We start from the raw sequence: 27,668 nt of genomic DNA on the forward strand, positions 1-27,668 counted from the left end.
TACAGCTGCAGTGGGCACAGAACCAGGAGCCAGTGGTTTCCCCCCAGATGTAAAGCACAATTGCCATTCAGAAAAAAAAAAAAAAAAAATAATCAACTGTCTTGAGAAAGGAATGGAAAAGAGCACCGAGTCGCTGATGTTCATCGTGTGACAAACCCAGCACAGGAATAGCCCTGCAACCAGGGAGGGAAACATTTCTGCAAAAGGAGAGCCTATAACAGGCAGCAAAGCAAAAACTGTTTGTGGCCACACCATTATCGTATTTAACTTCAAGTACACATAAACACTCAGTGTCCCAAGCACGACCCTACATTAAGTAATGCAATTATTTATCAGAATAAACCTGGAACCAGGTGCATGCTGCACATTGGCAGTACAGCGCAAGCAGCAGCCTGCATGCAGGGACAGACACTGGAGCCAGCGGGTGAGCTCCATTTACTCCGCTAAACACATTCTCATCGAGCCTACAAAACACAGGCAGAGAAAACTGCCTCTCGAGCTCCTAAAGCAACTCTACCCCTATCTAAACAAAACCGGAATATCGGGACACTCCCTCCGTTTATTCAAGTATAACCTCAAGCAACACGAGAAAGATCCTCCCCAAAACACCCTAACTGTTAAACAAAGGGTGTTATAAATTCTCTGATGCAGTCTTAAATTGGCATTCTAAAAGTTTACTACATCTCCAAGACCCATTTCAGAATCCCATGCATGCAGAAGGCTGGTAAAAGAGCATTTAAGAAAATATTTGGGCAACAACTAATATTTCTTCCCACCTGTCTTCATGCCTGTGCTGCTCACACCAAGTCACATCTTTATAATGCACAGTAAGAAAACACAATACATAGTAACTCATTTTCTGACCTTTTAATATTTCTGTCATTGATTGTCAGAAGTGAGGACTGCTCTCTATCCTAAGGTGATGGATTATTTAATTAACTATTGACCTTTTCAGTATCAGATGTTGACAATGAATGCGCCTCTATGTAAGCTGCCTCCTCTGGACGCCGTTCAGTTCCCCACTGCACGCTGATTTTTCCCACATTTTAGTTTTAGGTCTAACGTTTCTATTACATTCATTTAAAAACATGTCAAAGTCTTGTATTTAGCGAGGAATACTTTTATGATCTCCTGCTTTGCACTTTCTTTTGACCACTGGCTGTATTTATAGCGGGATTTATATGAATATTAACAAAATTAAGTCTTTCATAGATAAAATCATTTCTACTGCTAACCTATTAGGTTTCTGGCATGCTTTCAGGACAACTTCTTATGCACCAGGAGGTGAAGGAGCCAACACAGAAAGGAAAATTGCTCATCATCTGTGCACTCGGGTCAAAAGACATCCCAGACTAAAAACTGTAAAAATTGTTTGATATTACGCTTTGCCTTTGGGCCCAGCAAAGACTCCAGCCAGGAACATGACATTTATACAGAGCACCTTTAAAAAGCAAACATTTCACTACTTTCCCACAGGACGGGCAACGGGAAGCTTTGTTTACACATAAACAAACTGACTTAAGACTTTTTCTCCCCAAAAACAAAGGATCCAGATCTTCATCCTGGAGACCCAAGATCCCAGTGCTCCTGTTCTCAGCAATTAATATACAGCCACAATCTTTTTATAAGCAAACAAGGTATTTTCCTCCACGAGCATGTTGTTGGAACTCAACACTGAACAAATGATCCGTGCCTCCAGGTTGTCAGAGAGATTTACATGTGACTACACAGCAGTTTGGGTATTCCACTGTGATTTCTCTCCAGGGCCAAGCAACCTGATTAATCTAACATATTCCTGGTAGAAACTGTCCAGCATTTCTTCAGGAAAAAAGTTTGTAGCCTGGCACAACTTTGCAATAAATACTCAATGCTAATTTCATTTGTTCACTCAGGAAACACTTTTTTTGCCAAACCTGGTACCAAATAAGAGCTGGGGGGGTGCTTTTTTCTGTGTTAAACAGTCATTAATATTTTTTCAAAGTGTTCCACTTCCTTAATTATTTTAGTAACTATATAACCAAACAATCACTTCATAGGAATAAAGTCAATAAAGTATCCCTGTAGCAGCAAAGAATAACAATTAACAAATTTCCAGAAGAGCTATTTACAACAAGTCATTGCATTCCCCTCTTTTTTTTCTTTTTTCTTCTGTTTTTGGGGGTTTTTGCCCATGAAATTAGCAGCAGCACGCACAGCAGTAAATATTCCTACCGCTGATGGATTTGGTAAGTGGTTTTAATCAGAAGCTTTCCTTTTGCATCAATCAGCTTTCCCCGTAACCTAGGAGAGACCCCCACATATGTCATCGATATACCCAGATAGTGGAGTTATAAGTCTGATTTTTTGTGATGTTAATGCAATATTATGATAGATATCTATTAGCAGGGAGAGCCGAGTAGCAGACAGACTCCAGTGCCTTTGACAGCGGCTGCTCTTTCTTTGTCAGTGTCAATCCGAGCCGGAATCGCAGGGAATGAACGAATGTGACAGGAGAGGACCGCACCAATTATGGATGAAGGGATACTATCTACTCCCACTGGTTGATGTGATTTATTCGACGGTCCTTCTGCATTTATAGAACAGCAGATTGTAGCTGCTTATGAAGTGACAAATAGTGCTCAATGACATTGACTGACTTGTCTGATCAATTTAGCTTGTCTGAAAAGTAGCCGTGAATCGCTGTCCTTGTTGAATGACGGTACGAACGGTCCAGGTTCAACTTTATGGATGTGAAATCTCAAATGCCATTAGAAAACTGATAAAGGTGACTGCCTTTAAACAAATAACACTAGGGTCCCGTACAAGGAATGAAAAATAGTAACCCTTCCTTTGAAATGCATCTCGCTTAAAGAATGTCTTCTCTTTAAGACCATGTCAGTGGAACATTTTTATTTTTTTATAGGTTCTTGAATATTTGATATATTTTGGAGGAGAAGCAATGTATCTGATGGAGGGGAAACATGTGGAGTTTTCTTGCAAGAACCAACAAAGCAACTTTTCATATTTTCTAGCAAAGTTGCCAACTGTCCTGATTTTATTGAGCCTTGAGTCATTAGAATCATTTTTAAATTCAGAGCTCCTGGAGTCTGGTGATGATGTAACTCAGCCTTCCTATTAAAATCGAGAAGAAAAAGAAGTTGCTGGCCTAGTGGTCAGAAAGCAACTTGAAAATGTGATTTCAGCGAACCTGGTACAATCAAAATCCAAAAGAAACTGGAAACCAACTTGCAAATGCGGAGGGGTTTTGGGTTTTTGGGGGGTCTGAGAAGTAATCTGAGGAGACTGACAGGATTTCTTCATGCTTGGGTTTGGCAGCACAGGAACTTCTTAGAAGTCCGGCTTGTTTTGATAGAGCCCTTGTGTCAATAACCTAATATTGAGTACTGTCAGACTTCCAGCGGCTGGTAACCCTTCTGGCAGGAGGAGCTGTTAGATGTGAAGACATGGCAGCGCCAGGCTGTTGGGTGCAGTGTAATTCTCAGTGCTTTAGTGAGCCTCACACAGCCCTTCCGATAATGCTGGAATTATACGATAAGGTGTTGCTCGGCATGAGTAAGGACTGCACAATACAGCCTTTAAACAAACACTGAATTAAAAACCATTGAGAAACTGTTAACAAATTGTATATTATCTAGCATTAGATTAGTATTTTTATAAAGTCATAATGTCATGTCGCACCTTATAAATAATACTTGTGGTATTTCTTATATGAAGCAGGCACAGGAGTTGCCTGAAAATGGTAATTTCACATATAAACATATACAAACCTGTGAGTGGGTCTACACGCACATATCAATATACATATATATATAAATATATGGTGGTACATATGTATAAATCAATGTCTGCATGTGGGGGGTGCATGTGTGCTGTTCATTATATATTACAATATTAAACAGTTATCCATGCACAAGTATATTTATGTATATATTTCAATTTATTAGAGCTAGGCAGTCCTTTATAGACTCAATAAAGAGCACCAGCATTAGAAGCCAAGAACCATTTTTCCCTTTCCCTGTATTATTCAAATTTATTAAACAATATTTCACATTTGTTTGACACAATGTCAAACTCGGGACTCCTAAAGAACTGCTGCAGCTTTGGAACTGTTATGCTTTCTTGGACTTTAATCATTTTTGGCAAGGTTCCATTTCCTGTCAGAAAGTGAAACAGCTTAGGAATGTCATTTTCACGAAAGAAAACAGAGAGAATCCGAGAGGAAGTTCTCCTCCACTCCAGAGCCCCTAAGATACTCAAACACACTCGCAGGAGGGCTGGAATACATCAAACATTAGCAGAGGGAAAAGGACACACTTTTCCCACATTAAAATACATGGATAAAGTTGAACTTTTGCTAAAAATAGTTCCCATGACTAATCCTATTAAGTTTTTAAAAAATTGGGCCCTATCTCCCTTGAAGTCAAATTGTTTTTTAACTTCAGAATGATATTAGGAAAAGACTCTAAAGTGTCTTTCCTTAAGTCAAAGTCCCTGCAAGATTATTTTTTTCTTTTCTTTTTTTTTTTCCTTTTTTCTTTCTTTCTTTTTTTTTTTTTTTTTAAGTGAGATATGAAAAATGAGGACAGGAGCACAGATCACTCTTCTAAAAGGGCAATTTACCTATTGAAGAGGTGGGAAGTATCAGTCTCTGCCAGATCATCGCTTGTGATTTACTTTTTTAAAAGCAAGGCTCCCTAAGGAGGGAGGAGGTTAAAGGGAGCAGATAAAAGCTAACCCTTAGCTCTGCCAGCTCAGTGCCTACAGAAGCTGAGCACAGCCACAGTGGTTGAAGGGTATAAAGCCCTGCCACACGTTTGGACAAGAATCACCTATTTCCTTCATTCAGAGGGCTACTTATGTAAAAACCACCTCGACTACTTGTGATGAGGAAACAAGCAACAGCCAGATGGATTTTGAGAACACAACCCACACCCCAGCAGGAAGAGCACTGCCCCAGTTAGCCATTCCCACTGCACAGCGGCCACATGGGCAGTACACGTAACAAAGGGCTTCTGACAGCCACTAGGTCCACATGCAATCTATGATTCTTATTCAAGACTCATCTGGGTGGTTTTCTATCAGATCAAATGCTTTGGTTTTATTCTGACATTTATGCCATCCTTGTTTGTTTGTGCTAACATCCTAAACAGAAATCCCAAGCTGCGGTAATGCCATGTTTCAGAGGGAGGGCAGAAGGGAGCTGGCTGCAAAGGAGGTTGGAAATCCATTTCTAAAGGAAAAGCCATTTGCAGCAGCATCCTGAGAGAAAAGGGATGCTTAGGTCCTTAAAGGAGTTCGACCTAAATACAAACAACACTCATACATGACCAGGAAAGGCAAGTAGAATTATCTGTTGCACTTTCCCTAGAGTAAGGTTGAACACCAAATGATGGGGTTTTAGCAGCCTTGCAAGTACCTTTAGCCAAGTTAGCTTTGGTTGCAATGTCTGCTTGAGTCTGTGCATTACAAACCCTAGTGGGGCACACGCTGCCCTGTGCACCAGTGTGCAAGTCAGCAGGCTGGTGAGCCAGAGCTGGGAGGACATCCCAGCACCACGGTCTACAGGACCCAAAGATAAAAGCCCCAGAAAAGACCATCTAGCTAGCAAAAGCTGAGCAAAAAGCATGACACATGCTCAAAGAAAAAGTGAAATCCTACAGGGAAAAACTATGACCCACACACACTCTAGGAAAAGCACAGATGCTTCTAGCTCAGGCACAAGAAAGGCATGGTTTGGCATTAACAAAACCCTTCTCCAGCTGAAACACTGAAGAAGGAAGTTAGAAAAGGGAAAGTAAAATGAAAATAAATTCATGAACTCACTTTATTTATTGCTATAAATCCACACTTTCTACAGTTTGCTCCTGGATTTTTCTATGAAGAGATGAGCATGGTGCATGAGGGGATGAGGAATGGAGGGTTCACAGCAGCTGTCTGCTTTCATAAACCTTCACAGCTCCCAGTTAAAATGCATCCTCCATCTATCTTCTGCTCAGCATTGAACAGAGAGCAAATGCCAACAGCATAAGCACGCATTCAAGTTTGTCCAGGTAGATGCAGAGAGGCAAGCCCTTAGGGAAAGGAAAGAGCAGAGCAGGTTAGAGCAGGAAAACGACCCCCCTCACATGTGCTTTTTCTCTCCGTGTCTCTGGCAGCACGGGTTAGGTACGATCGGGTGGTCCCAGCATGTTACACACACACCAGGGGACTGTAAAAACTCTCAGCATCAGCCTACATCTGCTTGCATTGAAGTTGTCCCACACACACACACTTCAATGGCAGCTGAGTTAGGTCAATACCGAAACACTTGTGAACACGTCGCTCACCGCATCGCTCCTTCCCACCCCGCCGAAACCCCTCCGGTGGCATTGTTTTCCTTTCTGCCCCCAGCTGAGCTTTCATGGTGCTCTCTGATGTGCCTGCAAGGAATAACTCATTCCCCCAGCCCAAACCTGTGCAATATATACCTTCAGTTTTCCCACCACACCATTGCCAGCCATCCTGACAGTACCTTCTGCCTCGGGCCACCTTTACTGCTGAATCTCTAATGCAAAACTAGCACATGGCATTTGTTTGTTGTTAAAAGTATAACTTCATGTTTGCACTTATAGTAACGTCTTGTAGCAAGTTAGTCACCAAGGAACTTCTCCAGTCATTTATTTTCCAGCACAGACTACAGGTTTCCATGGCTATATTCCACAGGAAAAAAAAAAAAAAAAATCCAATTTCATGTGTAGATGAAATACTTCAAAGTCTCAAACACTCAAGCCATCACTAACACATGCAATAATATAAACTGGAATGAATTTTCAGGATGTAGTAGGCTAAAACTCAGCTTTCAGAGCAGCAGGGTCGAAGTGCACTTTGACACCGACCCTCCCCACCCCCACCGACTCGTCCTTACCTCCTCCTCTTCGCATGCTTGGCCCCATCTGACAGCAGCTGGCAATCACCGACACCAGAGCCCATGAATTTGTCCAAGCTGCAGCTCAGTCTGCACTCCCAACCCATGCACTCCGACCGCCATAGAGTCAGTTCATGTGGTCAAACCATGAATTCAGCCCATTATATGTTCCTCCAAAAACCTCTCCATTCCTTAGGAGCCAGCCTTTCTTCAACCCGTCTTTAACCTCATGGCACCGTGTATTTTTCCCTGCCCTTTAAGGCCAACGGTGGCCCTTGGTTTATCCCAGAGCCATCCAAATCCCTCACATTCAAGAACTACCCTGCAAAGCCACTGCTCATGCACCATGACTATATACTGAGCATCTGCTTCTTCAACAGTCTATGAAATGCTGTTTGATAAATCATTGTTAAAAGTTTTGTTTGTATTATGGAAAGAATCTTCTTTTGTACTGAAGGGAAGGAATTTGGAGAGTAAAATCTAAACCTGGAGCTATATTTTTCTGCATAGTTAAATACAAGTAAGAAAATTACCAAAGTCAGTGAATTAAAAAAAAAAAGAAAAAAAAAAAAGAAAAAATCTACAACAAACCTTATCATTAATAAGTTCTTAAGTGATGACCACCATGATTATTATTCTTGATCTGCTGTGTCACTTAAACCCCAGCCTTTTTACATTCCCATTGCTATGGGTGCCTCTGAAACAGTAGTTCATGCATTGCCCCTCACCCACCTCCCCTCTGGCCCTGCCTGGTGCCTCCTTGAGGGTCCGTCTCAGCCACACGTTTCTCTTCCCTTTTATCAGCTCTCAGAGCCCTTCAAAGATGGTCACAACTTCTTGTGCCCTCCCCCTTTTTTTCCCTCTCCACCTCCCCGCCAAATTTCCATTTATATCTAGATCTTTGCCAGCCCAACACAACCTAACGGGCAGGAGAAGGTCTGAGCCCAGATTGTTTAACAATGCCTTGAGGGGCTTATTCACCAAAGTTCGATGCTCTGATGAACAGCTTGCTGCAGCTCTAATGGTAAGGCATATAAAATGCATCATACATTAAATTTAATGTTGCCTCATTAGTCTTAATTAGATTCCTACATTACACCAGGATTATAGTTTCTCCGTGTTTATGTTTGCTCCTAAAATAAAGTCTACACTAGACACCAGTTCTGTGTACTTTCTAACCTTTGAATAAATATGCCCTGAATTGGTACCTACCAATATTTTTAACCTGGAAGAAACAGAATTTAGTTGATACTGCAATTGCCTGTTGGACGGACAGAGAAGCTACGTAGTCAGTTGCAAAGGAATAAATTTAAAGGAAAAAAAATGTATGTAAACATCAGAAATTGCTTATCTTGTGTTTATAAGTGGTAAGCAGTGAAGGGAAAGGAAAGGGTTGTTTCTTTTAAAGAATTGGATGGCTTTTCTATTTCTATAGAGATGCTTTGATAGCTTCCTCTCATACTACTTAATATTGTCTTCTGGACTAGGCTTTTCAAATTTTATTGACTTTCAGCTGTAAAATCTGTTTCAAGATGATGCCACTAAATCAGCTTTGAAGCTTGGCTAGAAGTTGACATCAGAGTAGAGCGCACCCCATGATTAGACATAATGACCTATGCCAGGACCATGGCATGTCAGAGGCCAGCGGTAACTGGAAAGATGATGACCCAAATCATGCTTTTCAACATATCAACAAAAACACCACTCTGACAGGTCCGGAAATTGAGCTGCTGTTGCAAAAGCCTTTCTTTCATCCAAGGAAAGAAGCCACATATTCTGGGATTCCCCCCATCACTCAGATGGTCCCAGCTCAGTCTCCTTGTGGTGGTGAGCTGTCCCCCAGTGCCAGCACCATCCCCCCCAACACCTACAGCAGCTCCCAGCACCTGGCATCTCCTCCAGCCGCCGCCGTCTGGTGCAGGTCCACACCTGATGCAACTCAAACAACTGGTCTTGCGTGACAGTCCCAACTGAAAAGGCATTTACATTTAAAATGAATAGCTATGAATATGTGGGGTGTACTTTATGATATAACAGTGAGTTTTAGAAGGTTAAACCAAATGGATTTTTTTTTCCATAAAACGTGGGTTTTTTTAATAATAAAAAGTCTAGTGACACCAGAATTGTTTGAGGAATCAAGTTTCTTTTCAATACTTTTTTTTCTCTCCAAGCCTTTAATAAATTGAGTACCCCATTTTTCTTCTTGTAGTTAATTTAACAACTGATTTTAAATTTCAAAAAGATTGAAAAAGTAACATTTTTTTTCATGTCAAACTGAAGCTTGATTGTTTTAAACACTGAAAGGATGATAGCTGCTTTACAAAATGTTGTTATTCTTAATATTTTGGCCCAGATTTGCCATGAAACGGCTCAGCCTCTTGAAGCTATTTCTCACCCAACAGAGTACAATTCCTACATATTTATCTATTTCTTTCCAACCGACTTATACAAGCACCCACAGTATCATAGGAGCAAAGAGAAGCCAATTAGCGTTAATAACAGTTAGTGTTCTGCTAATATTTTTAATAACAGTTTGTTTCATGTCCCATAACGTTCCTTTGGTAAAATATAATAAAATTCCATTTGAATTTGCATGTGGCCACTCTCACTTGTTAATTAGAATTTGAATAATATTATAAAAAATACAGTGCAAACCTATATATTCCATTTGCCTAAGGGTTTAAAAGAAATTCTTTTGTCCTGTTTGGATTTTCCCTTTTCAGAAATGTTTGCAAAAACTGAGCGTTTCAGGTATTCTCACATTGAAATGCACATATTTTTGTGGTCTCACCAGGTACACTAAAATCACATTATTTCATCTGAGATAAAACAAGCTGACTTAAGCTTTGAAAAATCCTTTCCTTTAGCTCAGGAAATGGGGAAATACTTATGAAAATTTTCAAGAACTATCTGGCTTTATAAGTAGATCAAAGTCTAAATATTTGTACCACATACAATACTGAAACAATCATTTAAATGACTAAGACAGAGATTTGACAGCATCCATCCCCAAGCACATTAGAGTGCACACGTACTGACTTTGTTCAAACTTAAGTTTAAACTTTACATCCATCTACGCTACAGTAGCACATTTTCATTAGGACTGATGTCTCAGGAAAGGCCTACACAACCCAAAAAGGAAAAGGCTTACATTTTCTAAAATCCCCTAATCCTGCTTTTTTGCAGTCTCTCCGTAAATTGCTACCTTTTCCTGAGGGGATAAAAAGCTCAGAGGTTTCTTCAGTTCTTTGCAGACTTTGTTGTGTTATATCCACCAGCGAGGAAAGAGGGAAAAAAAAGGACCAGGTGACTCCTGTGGCCAACTGCAGCCGTGGAATAGCTTAAGTCCCAAACAAACAAACAAAAAACCCAGGAATGCACAAAACTCCTACTGTTCTTCATCACAAATTCAGTGAATACCAAAATCTTTCAGTAAATATGGATGAGGGACATATCAATGGGCTACTGATGGCTTCACAGAAGGAAGGAGGACTGGATGTACCAAGCACATGTCTTTAGCAGATAATAAGTATAATTACAGTATCATGCAGAGCACCTGAAACAAATTTGGGAGAGGAGGGTGGGGAAAAAAATAACGGATGATGAGCTGGCATTTATAAAAAAAAGATGTGGATGTTCGAGAAAAAACCCTCACTTTCTATCTTCAAACTACACAAATTCTATCAGAGTTGGTAAAACTTAGCAGAATTATTTCTTTTGCCAAAAGGCCCAAGAAAAATCACCTTCATCTCTTGCATGGATGTGCTGCAAGGCAGGAAACAGCCAGGCATGACACATCCCTCTCCCTTGATATTGGCTAATACAACCTCCAGCAAAAAAATCATAGACATTGTAGGAAGGCTGGGATGAGTTCTTGTCTTTTTATTGCCTTGCTGTGGTGGCCTGCGGGTAGCAAGGACAACCAGCCATGCTGGGCTTCACTGGAAAAGGCTCCCAGCATGGCTGGAACTAGATCCATGGGAGAAGGGGAGCATGTGAACCCCAGGCACCCCGTGCTGCAGACCAGACCTCCAGATGTTGGAAGGAGAGCAGCTCCCACTCAGCAGGCGAGGGAGGAGGCGATGAGGGTGGTGCTCCTGCCGCTAGGAACTGCTCTGCTCTGCAGAGCTGGCAGGAGATGAGAGGTACGTCGAGCTCTGCAAAGAGCCGCAGCAACTTCCTCCAGAGCAACGGGGAACTTAGCAAAGAGCGGCTGCACATTAAATCACAGCTCCGAGGCTCCTGCAGGTGAGGCACAGCTGAGCAGTGCTTTGCACGCTGGGATGGTGCAAGCACAAGTCTGGTCCACCCCATTGCCATCACTCTACACCTCTGGTTGGATCACAGCCTTACCGTTTTACTGGCTGTGGGTGGGTGTGATCTATTGCCTTCCTGTTGAGTTTCATTTGAGACATAAGGAAAGCTCTGGGACATCACCCAGAAGCAGATTAATTAATTTATTCCGCCTTTCCAAAGAAGGTTTGAATGTTTCCGTGATCAGCCGTCCTCCTTGCATGCACATTAGCTGTTCTGGCAAGAGCGCCTCAGCCCAATTTGGTTTGAGTGACAAAAGTTAATTTTATTGATGCACAGCCTTCTGTGATGCTAGGTAGGAGGTCCGACGATGCAAATCAAATGGCTTCTCCAAAAATATCCCAGTGATTGATAATGAGGCAGTGATGCACATTTTGTGACACTTTTGACCCTACCATAAGCAAATACTAAATTTAGACGTGAGAATTTTAAAAACTAATGCCACATTGCTTTAAAAGTGATCAGTGACAGATATACATAGTTTAACGGAGACTAATGTTGTTCATGAAGATTTTTTTTAATTTTTTTTTTAATCCAAAACAAAATTATAACAAGCGGGGGGGGGGGGGGGGGGAGAAAAAAAAAAGGGGGGGGAAATTAACTTGAAACAGACCTAGGTATAGAAATATGCCAAATATGCTATTAAAATGTAATTGCATGTTTAATAGGAAGGTCATACACCACAATTTGATTTCTCTAGTGTATATTACTATATACATATGGATTCACATCAACTATTATGTTAGGTGTATAAGGGATATATCTGGAAGCACTTGAACATGGAAGATGACTGACACTTACAAGAAAAGCCTTTATTATATGTCTATATTCCATTCCATTAATCATGTATGTTCATTAACCAATCAAGGTAATTTATTATGCACTGTTTCAAGACATCTTATGTTACAATGGTGTCATTTTCACTTTGATCATCTAAAGATCTTGCAGGATGACATCTGCAGCCAAAAGACCTGGCTTCTTTGTACGTGCTGCATGAACATGTACTAGATATTCAGAAGTGATAAAAAAAACTCTGTAGTGCAACACAGTTTGCAAGATGCAAAAATTAATTATGTAGCTCAAAGATAACAACTCACAAATTAGGTAGAAATATTCAGGTGAAGTGATTTGCACATCATTTTAATAGTGGATAAGCACCAAAAGGAGATGCTATTAATTTTGTCATGTAATATTTGATCATTACGTGTTTTGCTAGGCTGTATCATACCCAATCTATACAGCAGTCTGAAAAACATGCTCTTTACAAAACAACCTAAAAACATTCTCAGAAGTCTTGGCTTTTATCACTACCTGCTATTGCATTTACATAGCGAGAAACTAAATATATGTTTATGAAAAGTTAGTTAGAGGTACCATTACCATAACGCAGTACTTCCTTTCCCCTTAGTCTAATGGTCACTGCAAGAAATGTGAACGTAAGTATTAAATAGCATCTGATTTTATGGAACCAAGGTTTACTTCTTCACTGTTCATTTCTGCCTTTGGTTGCACCTTTCATAAACTTACTGATTAATATTAAACAGTGAACAACTCTGACAAGCAGGATTACTAATCCAACATAACTGTTTATAGTGTGAATGAAAAAAGTGCTCCATTTCCAGCCACTGCACTTAATAATAAATTCTTGTTGTACTTAAATGTTGAAGGGATTACATAACTGTCAAAGTTCCTTTAAATGTTAAGGGTAGTAATCATATTAAAGACATACTACACAGAAGCAAAAGCAAATGTCAGTTAAGTTATTATTACCATATTTGCATGGAGTTTTAAAATATAAGAGCAGATTCCTAAACACATCAAATTTGTGCTCGTTGCAGCTGAAGGGAGCAGGGAGGAAAAGGAGCTGCAAACCCCGCCAGTCCAGCCGCAGTCGTGTGCCATATAAGGGTCAGAAAACGGAGCTTCACGTGCTGCAGCATAGCCAGGGGCTGCTCTTGATTACACCAGCTGAAACAGTACCATCAGGACAATTGTGCCAGAAAGACGAAGAGGAATACCACGCATTCCTCCTCCCTCTCTCCCTCTTCCGCTGCGCATACTTCACTCGAGGAAGCTGTTAGATTGGCTCAATACCATCCTAGGACAATTCTGAAGCACCCACTTAAGACATGCTTATGACAACTGCGACCCTCTTAGGTATCCTAAGATAGTGATAGCCAGGAATCTGGCGCAAACAAAATCAAATGTGCAGATGCTTATACTTGCAGTCTTTTGATACTTTTCCTCTGACCCATACTATTGGCTTTAACCCTCCATACTAAACACCTGGGAGTCAATTAGTGCCTTATTAACCAGCAACATTATGAATTGTCAAACACTTCCAGGGCAAACACTGATAAATTAATTAAGCTCTTTAAAAAGAAAAAAAAAAAAAAAGACCAAAAAAATCCAAACAAACAACAAAAACACCCAAGCAACCAACAACCCCCCCAAAACCAACAAAGACCTAGATCTCCAATTGCACACTATATTTACCTCGTTCACTGCACTGGAGTCATTTGCAGGATTAAAACCTGAGCCTGGCGCCTCCCCACACTATGATTATTGGCAAAGAAACAATTCTTTGACTGTCTTCCAGTACTCTTTTAAAGGACCGGGGTTATTCACACAGAGCCACACCCCACATCCAGCAAGACAAGAGGAATGCCTGCCCATGGAAGTTATGTGCACGCAATGAAACTTGTTCCCAAGTTAGAAATGGGACCCCATTATTAGCATTCCTGATATTCATAGTGCTGCTCACGTTCCACAGCACCCAGCAGCGTTCAGCCAGCAGCCTCAATTAAAATATGTCTAACCATGACTTTCACGTTATCATTAAATCAGTCATTTTCAGAATTGCTCCCTTGCAGAATGCTGCTGCAGCACTTGCTTTGGGAGGTAGAGCTCCAGCTAGAGTCTCACCCAAAAAACAAACCCCAGCGAAGCCAGCTGGTGTTAATGACCTGGAGGAGCATCAGCTCCACAGCTGCACCCGAGACCCTTCCTTCCAGCACTCACTGAATGGTGTTTCTTGGAAATCACCCACTTAACTGTCACAACTGCCAGCTTTGGCATATAATAAATAGAATAAAGAAAAGACAAAAAGTAGCAACTTTATTAATTCACTGCATGCTAAGGCCCAGGGATAGTTACAACATATTTGACGCCTAAAAATTAAGTATTGTCTGGTAACGTACTTACTGTTGGGTGGAAAGCAGTCTCCCATGGCTCGAGAATCCCGGAGATGTTGAACATTTTCCTCTACAAACTCAAAAATTCGAAACATTTGCCAATAATATACGTGTAAGAATAGAGATGTCTCCAGATAGGGTCTACAGAAGGTCAAATTGCTTTGAAACGTCGTCTCTTTTTTTAGGTTAGTTATCACTATGGCAGTGATAAATATTTTGTGAAAAATCTAAATAAAGCAGGCTGGATGTTGCATACTCAGAACGTGTGTCACTAGAGAACTCCCCCCCGCCTCCATGCACGTGAAATTTCTAGGAAGGATTCTGGCAAAACTGCTAGTGTGGAAAGCACCATGGGAAGTGCATTGGCCCTAACGCATTCAGCGACCTATGATGGGTTCCCTGTCACCATGGCTATCACGTCTGGCCCCTCTTCATGTCAAGCTCTTCCTTTATGGGAATTTTGAGGAGGAGGGAAAATTAGTCGTGCTGTTATTTCTCAACATTCTTTGACCAACCATCAAGACAAACTGCTTTCTTCAAATTAAGCTTTTAGTTAGTGACCCTTTTTTTTCTATCTCTGTCAGCAGAGAGGAGATGGCTTGTGGCTTTGCAGATGGTCACCTTAGATGGGCTGCTGAGGGTTGGGAAGGTTGGAAGACAGACCCCCACACTCCTTGACTGGATTGTGAGGTCTCCCCGGCCCACTGACATCTACCATCTAATGCCTGATGACAGGGCAATGGAGACTGTGTGTTTCAGCCGCATTTCTAACACTATCAAAGCCCCTTTCCCTTGTAACTGAACTGTTCTAATTATGCACATTTCCCTTTGCTGTATTCCTCAAGGTCTTGTCTCACCAAATGATGTAACTCTTGATTACAGCTCTTGTATTCAGCTTGTACAACGAGGCTGAAATACTCCCGAACACCTTGATGACAAGTACATGAATTTGCCTGGCAAAACAATAACCACGCTAAAGCTCTTTTAACATCCTGGTTTCTTTGCTGAAAGCATCTGCCTATACTGTCAATTCATCCTGTGCCTCTTGGGTGTCTGACTTAAGCATAAGTATGCAAGTCCTATAAATGAATACATGCCACTGGGGGTAGCACTTACAGTAGAAGAGTATCGTCTCATGAGTGATAAGGGTGACAGAAGTGCAAAACAGAGCTGAGTGGATCTGGCACTCACATTGTGAACAACACAGCATTCGTACGGGAAGATTTTCCCACAGAATGACATGCAATAATTTATTCTAAGCCCTTCCAACTTGAGTGTGGTTGGTTTTTTTGGTTTGGTGTTTTTTGTTGGGGTTTTTTTTCCTCCTCTGTGAAGTTGCTATCTTCTGCAGTTTTTCTCTAAATAACTATCTAAGAGAAGATGGCACTGCTAAAATAAAGTACCTCGTTTGAAGGAAAACTAACCAGTCCAACCAAGTAAATAATTATTAGTCAACACTATTCCCACATGACCGCATTCTACAAAAGTGTACCACTGAGGAAAAAAGCATGGTATTTTTAATAATAAAAAGCTGATGGTCTAAGGTGAAATTTTTAAAAACACTCAATATTTAATCACTGGTTATAAACATACAAGCAAAATAAAAACATGTCTCCCCGAGTTTTAAGCAGGAAATGCTGTTTGCTCAATGACAACCGTGCTCTGAGCATTTCAACTTCCTAAAGGTCAGATCATGAAAGACTTCAGATCTCCCAATGCTATGCAGCACAGAGAAACATAAACACTCTTATCCTGAGCCAGACTGGTTCCCCAACACGTCTACTGTCATGTCTCCAACACTAGCCACCACCAGATGTTTCAGCAGATGCAAGAGCGGGTGAAATAGAGGTGGCTGTGAGACACTTCTTGTCTTCTGAAGGACAGCAAACACTATACAACCACATATGACCAGAGACCAGAAAGATATGGGCGCTGTCCCATCACTATTTAGAGCCATAACCTGCAATGAACATACTGTCATATATTTCTGCCCTGCATGGCACTTCTGCTGAAAAGGGCAGAATCCAGTGTTCCCAGGGTCTGAAGTCATAGAGGGAAAGTTTGAAATCTCCCTGGTCACCTAATAACATCCCTTTCTCTTCCCTCCACTTTTCCTGTCCCCCTCACCTAGGTTCTAGACCTGTTGCTGCTTAGCTGCATTGTTCACCTCTTTGGTAAAAGTAGCCATAAAGTAGTAGTAGTAGTAGTAATAATAATAATAATAATAAATTACTACATTTATTACATACATAAACTTAATAACTAAAATTCATGTATTTTACAAAGGTTTGCACTAGCATTCAAAAACTTCCATTCCATATAATTACAGAAATTCAAATAAAGGCAACAGAAACCTGTACCTTTCTCCTGAAAACTCTGCCAAGTTTCAAGCCTGTACTCACACATCCATGAGACATGATCCTCTTGTCTTTCTGCTGCCTGTTCTCCAGCTGTTGAGGCAGAAGAGACAGGGAGACTGATACTACCGATACTGCTTTTCCAACCATTTCTGCTTCTCTGTCAGTACCTTTGCCTTCAGCAACCTGGTCAGAGCGCAACTCAAACACACACCTTTAGACTAAAACTCCTAAGAGGGAGGAAAAAAAAAAAACCAAAATTAAAAGGAGGTAAGCATTCAGAATCACCATCAGTTCAGCTAGTCTTGATTTTCCCAGCCAGCAACCTCAAAATATAAGCACAGCCTTAAAAATGCAAGCTTATGATGTCAACTAAAGGTCACAAATTTATTATTTTTAAACTAGCTAAGAGTCTCAAAATGTCCAAATGGAAAAGAAAGAGTGATAACGTTTCAGTTTGAACTGTCTAACAAGGCTGAAATATGAAAATCCTTTAGAAGTAGGAAATACATGTGAATGACCAGCTCTCACCTTGCTGTGCAGTGATGGGAAAGGAGAAAAAGACCTGTGTAACTTTTCTGAAAAGTACAATGTTATCTACAGTAGTTGATGTGTCTGGATTTGAAAGGCAACATTATCAGAGAGATAAGTGTCCACCATGAAGATCTGATGAGAATTTAGCACATGTTCTCCAGGTGGTAATCTTCACAGTTCACAGTTGCAGTGCCATAAAAATCACGCAAAAATATTTATATAAAGAACACACACACACATATACAGGAACAAAGATTTAAAAAAAAAAAAAAAAAAAAAACCACACAAAAACAACAAACCACAGAATTCACAAAAAGGAGGAAACACAATGAAAATGGTTTGAGAACCAACCTGTGAGATGCTGAGCAGGTCTGTTCCATCAGATATCTATGATGCTCCCAGGGCACCACTGCAGGGACATGTGAGTCATTGCTCCAGGAATATGCAGATCTTTGTGAGACTAGTCTTAATAGTTTTCTGTGATACAGACATGATTTAAAAACATACTTTCATTTAAAAGTTCAGTTTTGTAAGCACATCAAAGCTTTGCAAACATAGATTTGTGTCTTTTAATAGTGCATATTAAAAATATTGATATAATTATCACTATTCATATTTAAAGACTCCCAAATACAAATTTGTCAAAGATTACTTGAAATTCAGAATGGGGAGGTAAAGAGATTCATAATTTAGTGGTTAGAAGTGGGAATCAAGTTTTCTGGAGCTTAATTTTTTCCACTGTTTAAATATTGCAGAGAATCAGTGCAAGGCTCTGAAATGAACTTTGAGAAAACTGTTCATTCTCATTACTACCCTTATCCGATATTTTAAACTCAATAGGCTAAAATTCCTATACTTTACAAAGATTTGGTGCTATTTAATAGAGTGCTTTGAGATCTCATGATGGAAGAGTGAACGCACATACAAAGCGATATAATAAATACCCTACCGTTAATCAGAATTATTAAAATTCAAACACTAAAACCTACAATCTAATCAGTAGGGACCAAGTTATTAGTGGATGGTTAATATAAGAATGAAAATTAGAAATATTAATTTGGACCATTGAACCTGGCATACCAAAATTGGCCTTTTTGTTTTGTTTAGTCTTTGGAGAACAGCAGATAGGTTCCTATAAGACAAGGACACTAAGCTGCTGTGTGTCTGTATACTTGGATTTTCTTTTTAAGATGGTCAGTTAGTACTTAACAGCAAACGCTAGGTAAAACAGGCCATTACTGGAGCAATCAGCAATGCGATGGGGAGAACAACACTGGTTTTATTCAAAAGGCAAAGACCAACAATCCTGCTGTCACTGGAGGTGGGCTGGGGCATTGAGCAAGGTGGTGGATGCCAGTGAGGGCCACAGTTCACACACATGCCAACCCCTTGGGGTTCATTCCTCAAGTTTCCAGACTTCAACAGTTCTTGCGAATGCCTTCAAGAGAAAACAAAAAAAAAATAATAAAACAAAACCAAACAACCACAACTAGGAGCAATTTGTCTGAGCCCTACCTTGGTAAGAGAGGTGAACTACTGCTGGGACTGTGCCCTCTCTGTCCCATACACTTATTTTTTTCCAGCCAAACCTTGCTTTAGCAGACACAGAGCAAACACACGCATGCAAAGTTCTTTTTACAGGCAGCAGGATCATCCAGCAACACAGGTGTCTGAACAAAGCTACAACAATGGCCACATCATCTATCTGCTGCCAGCTTGGAGACTGTGACTAACTTGCGCATACATTTGCATAAGTTATATAAAAATGAATGTATAAAGTTATATTTATCTGTACTTGTATCTTCTTTGATATGAGTGGATGTTGCTTGTCCACCCACAGTAAAAACTTACAATATTGTAGGCTTATAAATACAGAAAGGAGGAGAGCAAATTACAACAAATTTCTCCCAGGCTACACTTCAAATACTGTTCAAAGGAACGGAGCTGTGGACAGCAGCTAGGGTTCGTAACACATCAACAAGTTGGCCATCCACATAGCACCATTTTCAGTGCTCTTGGGTTCCCATGAATATAAAAAGGGGTCTGATGAGGTGTGATAATTAACTTCATTTCTTCACCTTCATTTTCCAATGCATCCAAGGTCCTTGGATGGATCCCATCAGCTACAGTCCTCTGCATGCACTGCATCCCGCTGTATCCCACCCCAAACGGGGCACCAATGTGAGCCATCAGGGTCTGAGCCAACTCCTGCTGGGAGCTGGTGGGACGTTTCCCGTTGACTTCAAAGACAGCTGAAGCAGGTCCTCACTGCATAGCAAGGAAGATGTTCATCAAGATTTATAAACATGATTTTCTGTGCGTCTTTCTACTTCCTAACTTCACAATCTCAGTTTCCTGGACTAATGCCATGGGTTGCTGTTCTGTAGTTGATTTACCATAAACAGAAGAAAAACCCTGTAAACTTGTATTTTACTGCCAGTGACACACATTTCAAATTCCTTCTGTATTCTCAATGAAAAAAAAAAAGTTACTACAAAGATCTGGAAGAAATACAGTATCTGGCTTAATCCCTAATTGAAGAAGAGTAGATTGTTATGGAGACACAAATTATATTGTACATAATGAATTTCATCAGAATACAAATATAACAATATTGCTTTTTGCCTTTCAACTAGGGAACATCATATTTTTGACTTGGGAATCATTTAGCTTTCAGATTTCTCAAAGTAGTTGCAAGGAGACTTGGAATTTCAAAGTAATTGCAAGGGTATGTGAAGCTCAAATCCAGCTTAATGACAAAGGGGAAGAGAAACTAAGAGATCTCAATTAGCGTAACCAGTGATAACTAGATTCAGTTTCTGGGTGAACAGTATCAGATCAGTACAAGGAAACAGAACACTGGCTTAGGAAATATCAGGGTTTTGTGGGAAGGAAGAAAAAAAGTCAGGAGATCTCCAATTCAAGTTGCCATTACCCCCTTGAAAGAGCACAGCTCAAAGAGGGCCAGACTTCCCAGGATAATACAATAACTGAGCTTTCCTCGCTGGGGGTAGTTTAATTTATCATTCAATTTTTGCTTTTGCCTTTAAAGTTGTCCAGTGGGTAAAGCCAATAAGTTTAGTTTCAGGAAGAGAATTAAAAAGAAAAGGTCCTACTAAAAATACAGCTCACCCTTACCTATACTGCATGTACATATGTAACAACACTGATTCTCCAGGGAATATAATCTAGCAGGTAACTGTACCAGCATAGAGAGATTTGTAGTTGTTGCTATTCCGTATCCATTCACTGATCTCTGTAAATACAGGATTAACAAGTTTTCTTGAAACTTTTATTGTGTGTTCAATTGAACAAGAACATCTTCTTTGGGTAACACAATATAAATTACCAAATTAAGACACATGATCTCTGTAATAAACCCACATATATAAAACATGTGCAGCAAACAGTTTTTCAGCCCAAATGTGTCATTGGATTTTTTTTTTTATTATTTTCAATTTAGGAAAAAAAGTATACCACATGTAGACTGATAGTCTCCCAAATTTCCTTTTTCTTTTTTCTTTCAATTATGAGGGCATTGTCATTACACAAGTCTAAAACCAAGTTGCTCATGCTGGGAGATGTGCAATTTATTTCCAGATTTTAACCAAAAAAAGGATATGTTCAACTTTAAAAGTTGATACACATCTGTGTTATAAACTTACGTGTGGCAGCAATAATATTACATATGATATCACTATTAATGAATATAGCAAATGATATAGTTCATTCTATATCACCAGTACATTTATTGCTGAATAAAAAATTAGCATGACACGGAGGAAACACAGCACATATAATGCCAACAGCATGAAGTCCCCAAGTAAGAATATGATCCTTGAGTACAGAAAATGGAGGATAATACACAGCAGCAGAGATGTGCTGTCTCCTCTGTGTACAGCACTGGGGAAGTCATTAGAAAAAAAACCAAAACCAACGTTCATTTCTGGCATTCACACAGTAATAAATATGGTAAAATTCCTGGGGAAAAGACTTAGGAAAATAAAAAAAGAAAACTTAAATGACCAAACCCACTAAAATTTTTAAAAATCCACCTTACAGATTTAAACTCCACCTGTTTTATTTATAAAAGAGAAGGGTTTTGATGTAAGTTTATTCAAGCATAAAAAGAAGAATAAAATCCAAAGGTTAAAAGTTAAAGCTAAAGAAATTTCAATAGGAAATATTTTAAATACAAGGAAAAAAAGTTAACATAAGAACAACATTAAAACTTATATTTCCTGAGGACTATTTCTCGAGCTGAGGCTTTAGGAACTGTGTAAGCTGAAGCATAAATTAGAAATATCATGGTGGTATTACTGAACAAAGCCCTATGGCTCATAGATCAAGAGGTCAGACTAGTCCCTTCTGACGTTTAAATATAAGAGCAGCATTTTATTTAGGAGTTCTATTATTTGTATTCTGTTAGTCCTGAGAGTTCCCAGTGACAATTAAACTCTGCATCATGGAAGATCCTGAGCAAACAGAGAGATTTCATGGGCTGTCCCCAGGAGTTTACAGTCCTAAAGCTCCGTTTTGCAACTCATAGTGAATGAAGTTCCACATTAGTGGGATCATTTTCCCAACTTCAATGATAACACAATACTGACATTTATTATAATGGCATTTCTTTCATTTTAGCATCATGGTATTTGAGAGTTTGACTGCATTCCTTGCTAAGTAGCCTATTCTGTTTTGCTCATAGGAGACTCCAAATTGCCGTTTAAAATTCCCGAGTTTATTAACTTTAAAGTCCTGGTGCCAGCTATTTTATATAGTAAGCCAGAAGGCAGGAAGAGGCTTGTGACTGACGTGACACGTACGTGTTCCTAGAGAACACACTAGAGACTTCTTTCTTTGATCTAAACCTCTCTAATAGAAAAAGGCTCATCACATTGGCTAGACAGACTCCATTTTCTCATTTTAAGGCCTTGAAGGTCCTCAAGTCACTCCAGGAAAGATTTATTAATCCTCATTTTGGCATAGCCAAGCTAATGGGGCGTCCCAGTTCCAAAGTCATCTGTTGAAATAGCCACACGTTTGAGGTCTCTCCTGTTTGCTTGAGGTCTAATACTGATGTACAAGCTTCTGGCTACTGGTGCCAAGAAATTACACGTACCATGTTTAAGCAGTGCAGTTCATGTCCCCAGAATTGTTGTATTTCTGATCACCACAATAGTTACTAAAAGCTTGTGCTCCAGACTGGTGGGATTCGGTTTCAATTTTTAGCACACTATTTTCACTGCATCCTACACCCAGCCACAGCTTACCTATCATTTGCTTCTGACAGATACATATTTTATATTTTGACAAGCAACCCACTTGACTGCTTTCCTGTGACATCATCTTATCTCTGAATGTACCAACCTGTTAATAACTTCATTTTCTGGTTGAATTTTTCCAAATTAAATTAAGCAGGCGAAACATGTTAAGCTCACCAAGTCCTCTTAACACATCTGCTGAAGGGCATCTTCTGATAGCTATATTTTGAAAAGGGCAGCATACAACCTGTTCAGAGAGGGATCTGGTCCAAAATATCAGGTTTCTGGAAGGTGGAAGATTCCTTCCTCAGCTAAGAAATATAAAAAGGACAAAACACAAACCCAAACAACAAAAATTAAATATTTATCATCTGTTAACTAATATTCTAAAGATTATATCATTATTTAATGGTACTTGAAGGAAACCCTTATGAAATTAAAAGAAGCAATACAATCTAACATAAAATAATTTTCAATTTTTCTATTGTAGATAGAGAGATAGAAGCTAAATATAGTCCAACGTTCGCATGAAATAATTTTCTCTCTATCTTGTGACAATAAAAAGTCAGCAGAAGCTTTTCTTTCATGTTAATTAAAACAATTTTAGGGAAAAAATAGTCTTCCTGGATATACTATATAATATTAATTAAACAGAAGCACTTTCATACTTATCTTATTCCATAATTAGCTCTTCTGTGAAAGCAATACCGCACTGGACATGAAATCACAGGACAGTGACAAAATTTAATTGGATAACATGGGCACAAAATCAGAAAATCAGGCTCTTTTCCCAGTTGTGTAGCTCAGAACATTTTTTCCAATTTTGTGCCTCAGTCTGCTGCCATTTAAATTGAAAATGTTGCACCAAGAGAAGGAAAATCAATATGAGAACATAGCGCAACTTATTTTTTCCAGTTGTGTTACAAGCCGAAACACAGCACTCCGAGTTCCTGGAGGTTTCGAGCATACTCAGGTTGTTTCACAAAAAAAGGTGGCATGCACAGAGCCACGAGCATCAATCCTGACCTGCTCAGCTACTGGGAGTCAAGGATTGCTCCTGAGCAGCAGAGCCACTTTGTGCCCAGAGGTGAGCCAGCATCTCTGGCCATCACCCCCACCCCAGGGACCTCGCCAGTAATGGAGCTCTGTGCTCCAGACACATCCTGTCTTGGAGAAAATGGTCTTGGCAGCCACCAGGACTGTGAGAAGGAGAAGGCCCAACAGCGTGGTTCAGCGCTAGGGAGGAGCCAAAAGGCTCCAACCGCTTTGCACCTACGATCGCCTCTGTGCTGAGAGGATGGATGAGGAGCCAAGAGAAAGGTTGTTGTTATTCCCATAGAGTTACACCTTTGAAAGCCTGTCCAGAGACCTGAAGCGCATAAAACGCCATTGCATATATTACCGCTACACTGAGACTTTGTTACCATTCATCGATTGCATTGCTCGATATATCTGAAAATACCCATTCAGGGCCAAATCTTCATTGCAGTCAATTCAAGGAGGGTATATCTTTCAGCTCTAACAGGGTGTCAGACTCCAACAGGGAGTTTTGAAAACACAGTGTTGTATCTCGTTGGGCTTTATACCAGCAATCTTCAAAGATGCCTAGTGTGAGAAATGCCACCCAGCACAGGAGAAAGCTGTGAGAACATGCTAAGGGCTGCCAGAGCTCCCCAAGCTTGTGCCTTTCCCTACCCCACTTCTGCCTGCTACTAACTTCTAAGCCAATTTTATATTTATTGGAAAACATATTAGGACCAATAACTCAAGAGCCCAAGTTATGACAAATGCTTTCATTTTCATTAACAATGCTAAAAAAATTTCTGATGATGCTAACAGTGGCCTGATCCCATCCATCGTGCTCCTGTAACAACCCTATTTTAAATAATTGCAGGTTTTGCCTAGGAAAGAAGTCCAGACGTGAGGCAGAAGTAACTTGGGATCAGAAACCAGCTACAGTAGAGGCTGAGCCCTTTAAACAGAGATCCGTGCTACTTGGGAGCTATATACAGCAGCTGGAATACATGCCATTGTATCAGGGAGCAGAAAAAACAATCTGTAACTTCAACTTGTTTAAAATAGATTTAATTAGAACTAATACAAATGCATCTTTGCTACGCAGTTGATCTAATCAACACTGGCAGTTTTAATTACAAGCCTATTTAAGGTGAACATATTGCTTTACTGTGAGAAAGATGCATTATTTTACATGGAAGGTGTACCTCCTACTTCTCTATCTGTCGTGCAGGCAGTGTCTTTAATAGCTGTTAATGTTATGTCTCATTTTCTAAGTTCAATTTCTGAAGTTTCTAAGCACATCCGATGGAATCCAACCCAAATCTAATAATTGCAATCTATTTTATTTTTTCCTCACTATTTAGTTTTCACCACAAAGAGAATGACAGGTCTAATATGAAGCCCCTGAAATGTAGTTACATCTAAGCTTCAGCGCTCCAGAGCACATAAAATAAATATATGATCAATGAAATGAAACATGACAAAATGTTTCATATTGATGTTATTTTTCTTTTCAAAATGTCTTTTATGGTTAATGCCCTCAGTCACTTTTTCCATACATTTTCTTTTTTGTAATATATAGCTTTTCTAGTTCTGATTTCAAGTTCAGGGTGCCTGGGGAGAATTGGAAGATTTCTTCAAACCAAGACTGTTCCTTCAGCCTTTCACATGAGAAAATTGTTAGGCGCATTAAAGTATTCCTGACTATGTTGCATTCCTTTGTTCAGAGTGAGTTTTGGGAACACATCCTTTTCTCATTATATTTCCATAAAATATATTTGATCTATTCTATTCTTAGAATACCTCTGATGTGGTCTGTGAATGGAGCACAGTATAAAAATATTTCTTTTTTTTTTTTTTATACGAGACAAAATGTTTCCATTTCTTAGACACATAAAAAGTCACTATATAGCACTCCACAAAAGTAAAACTTTACAGAAAGTTTTAGTATAACTCAGCACAGATCACAAAAGGAATCCATCCTTGCAGTGTCCAGTTGTAACTCAGAGCCTCATCAAATGCGCACAGACAGTGACAGAAAGAGAAAGAGGGAGAGGAGAGTAGAGGAGAGGAGAAGAAAAAAGGGAAGAGAAATAGAGAAGGAATGAGACCTGGATAATACTAGTGGGAAGCAAGTTTATATTTAGAAGCACAGAAAGATGTTAACCATGTGCCTCCTAGAAAAAAAAATAAATCTGCCTTAATAGTAGTTGACAATAAAATCACCTTTGGAAAAAGTCTTAATACTTTCAGAGCACAACCCAGGATATTTCAAAATGCAGACAGATGTTTGAAGTGTTCACACAGACAGAACATTGCAGCAATTTAAGCATTTTTTTTCCCCCTTCGCTTCCCTATCTTCTGATTGTTGTCTTCTTTAGGACCTTGAGAAATGCCAAGTAGCAGCCGCTCTGAGCAGCTCTTTTCTGCAGGTCAGCCTTGGCTTGGCTGTTTATTGCTACACCCATAAAATTATGGTTTTGATCAATCTCTTCAGAACCTTCTTTTCCTCTGAAGTTTTCCGTTTGCCCAAGGAGCGCTGCTCCAACCTGACATGTTGGAAACACAAGGACAGAAAACACAAGGTTGTCTCCGGTCTGGATTTACCCCGATCCGGCAGGGAGCGAAATGCCCCCGCGCAGGCAGCAGGGGCAGAAACCACCCCTTCCAGCAGCTGAGCGTGCCCCCAGTTCTCACTCCAGTAATGTCATCTGATGTGAACCGGGAGCATGCAGCAGCCCAGCTGCATTGGTTACTGACCACAAATGACTTAATCCCAAATATAAACAAGGCCTAACGTTCAAACTCATCTGCCGATTCCCTCTCAGCTTCCTACTCACAGTTCACGGAAGATGACTTCTCCTCGTTCCCATGACTGGAAAGTCAGGATCAAAGGCTTGAAGAGAAATAATAAAAAGCTTTTTCTTTCTTTCTTTTTTTAAAGGCAGGTTGCAAATGTCTTTGCTTCACCGTGTTGAGGTGTTTAAAAAAAAATACTCATAGAAAATGTTTAAATCTTTAAGCAGTAACAGGTTTGTGTACGTACAGGCAGCAGCGGCTGCATGGGATGTAGTTAGTGCCTCTTGCTATCCTCATAAATACGTATGTTTACTGTCGATTGTTTAACAGACAAGTGGCATTCCCTCCATATGCTCTTTGAACAGCCATGGGAAGGCTTCAGTCGGTTGAGCCAGAAAAGGTGAAGTAGGGGATGCTTGGTTTATTGTTTAGTTTTCTTTTAATTCTCATCAGAATTGAAAAATATTAAAGAAAAATTAAGTAAACAAAAATGTAAAATCTGAGAAGAGCGATGTTTTGGTTGGTTTGGGTTTTTTTGGTTTTTTTAAATCAGTATTTCTCTTTAGAGGAATGAAATAGAGTATGCAGGCTCAAAATCAGGCTGGTGGTCGTGTCTGCCTGAGAGCCTTTGATGTATCCACAGCACAAAATAACCGCCTGATCCCGCACAAACGGCAGAGACTGGGAACATGGGAGTTATTCATGTAGGTGTGTTGGCAGGGTTATGTCATCTACCCCATAGTGCACCTGGTTGCTATCACTTTTACTTTAAAGAGCACTAAAATTCAGCTAACAAAATTTAAAAAGAAAATCATATAAAGTGGCATATAAACAGGTTTCACACATGAATAAAAAAGCTTTAGCATGTTCTTTGACATGTGAAGTGTACATTCTCTTTTATCAAGCTTTTCCCAATTAAAATAATGAGAAACATGCGCTACCTAAAAAAAATTTAAAAATAAAAAACCTAAACTCACCCACATTAACAAGTAGTTCATGTGTAACAGGATCATTTTGGCAAAGAAAAATTTTTCTCCCCCCTCATGAAATTTGCTTGGGTAACATACAACAACACATTTTCATCACACTGTCCACAGATTTGCACGCATAAAGGGACTTATAAGAAGGCAAGCTATTTTCCCCTAGAAGCTCCCCATTTCCAGCAGTTATTTTAATTGCCATGTGGCACTCCTCTCCTTTTGGTGCCCTTGGCTCTGCTACTGCCCCCCCCCCCCCCCCCCAGCATCCTTCAGCCCAGAGACCGCAGCAATGTCCGTCTCAGAGGATC

The 27,668-nt window shown here is 39.9% G+C and overlaps 1 long non-coding RNA gene across 1 annotated transcript in view; it reads right to left on the reverse strand.

Annotated features, from left to right (window-relative positions):
• Positions 1 to 27,668, reverse strand: part of LOC121092753 — a 65,842-nt gene that overhangs the window by 5,192 nt on the left and 32,982 nt on the right. Inside the window, exons 8-12 of the long non-coding RNA XR_005829372.1 lie at positions 21,359 to 22,875; positions 19,382 to 19,571; positions 18,543 to 18,741; positions 17,655 to 17,780; positions 16,815 to 16,999 (exon numbers count right to left, since the gene is read on the reverse strand). This is a non-coding gene — a long non-coding RNA (uncharacterized LOC121092753). The remainder of the gene's footprint in view (positions 1 to 16,814; positions 17,000 to 17,654; positions 17,781 to 18,542; positions 18,742 to 19,381; positions 19,572 to 21,358; positions 22,876 to 27,668) is intronic.

Source organism: Falco naumanni, chromosome 8 (genome assembly GCF_017639655.2).
Source record: "Falco naumanni isolate bFalNau1 chromosome 8, bFalNau1.pat, whole genome shotgun sequence".
Taxonomy (NCBI): domain Eukaryota; kingdom Metazoa; phylum Chordata; class Aves; order Falconiformes; family Falconidae; genus Falco; species Falco naumanni.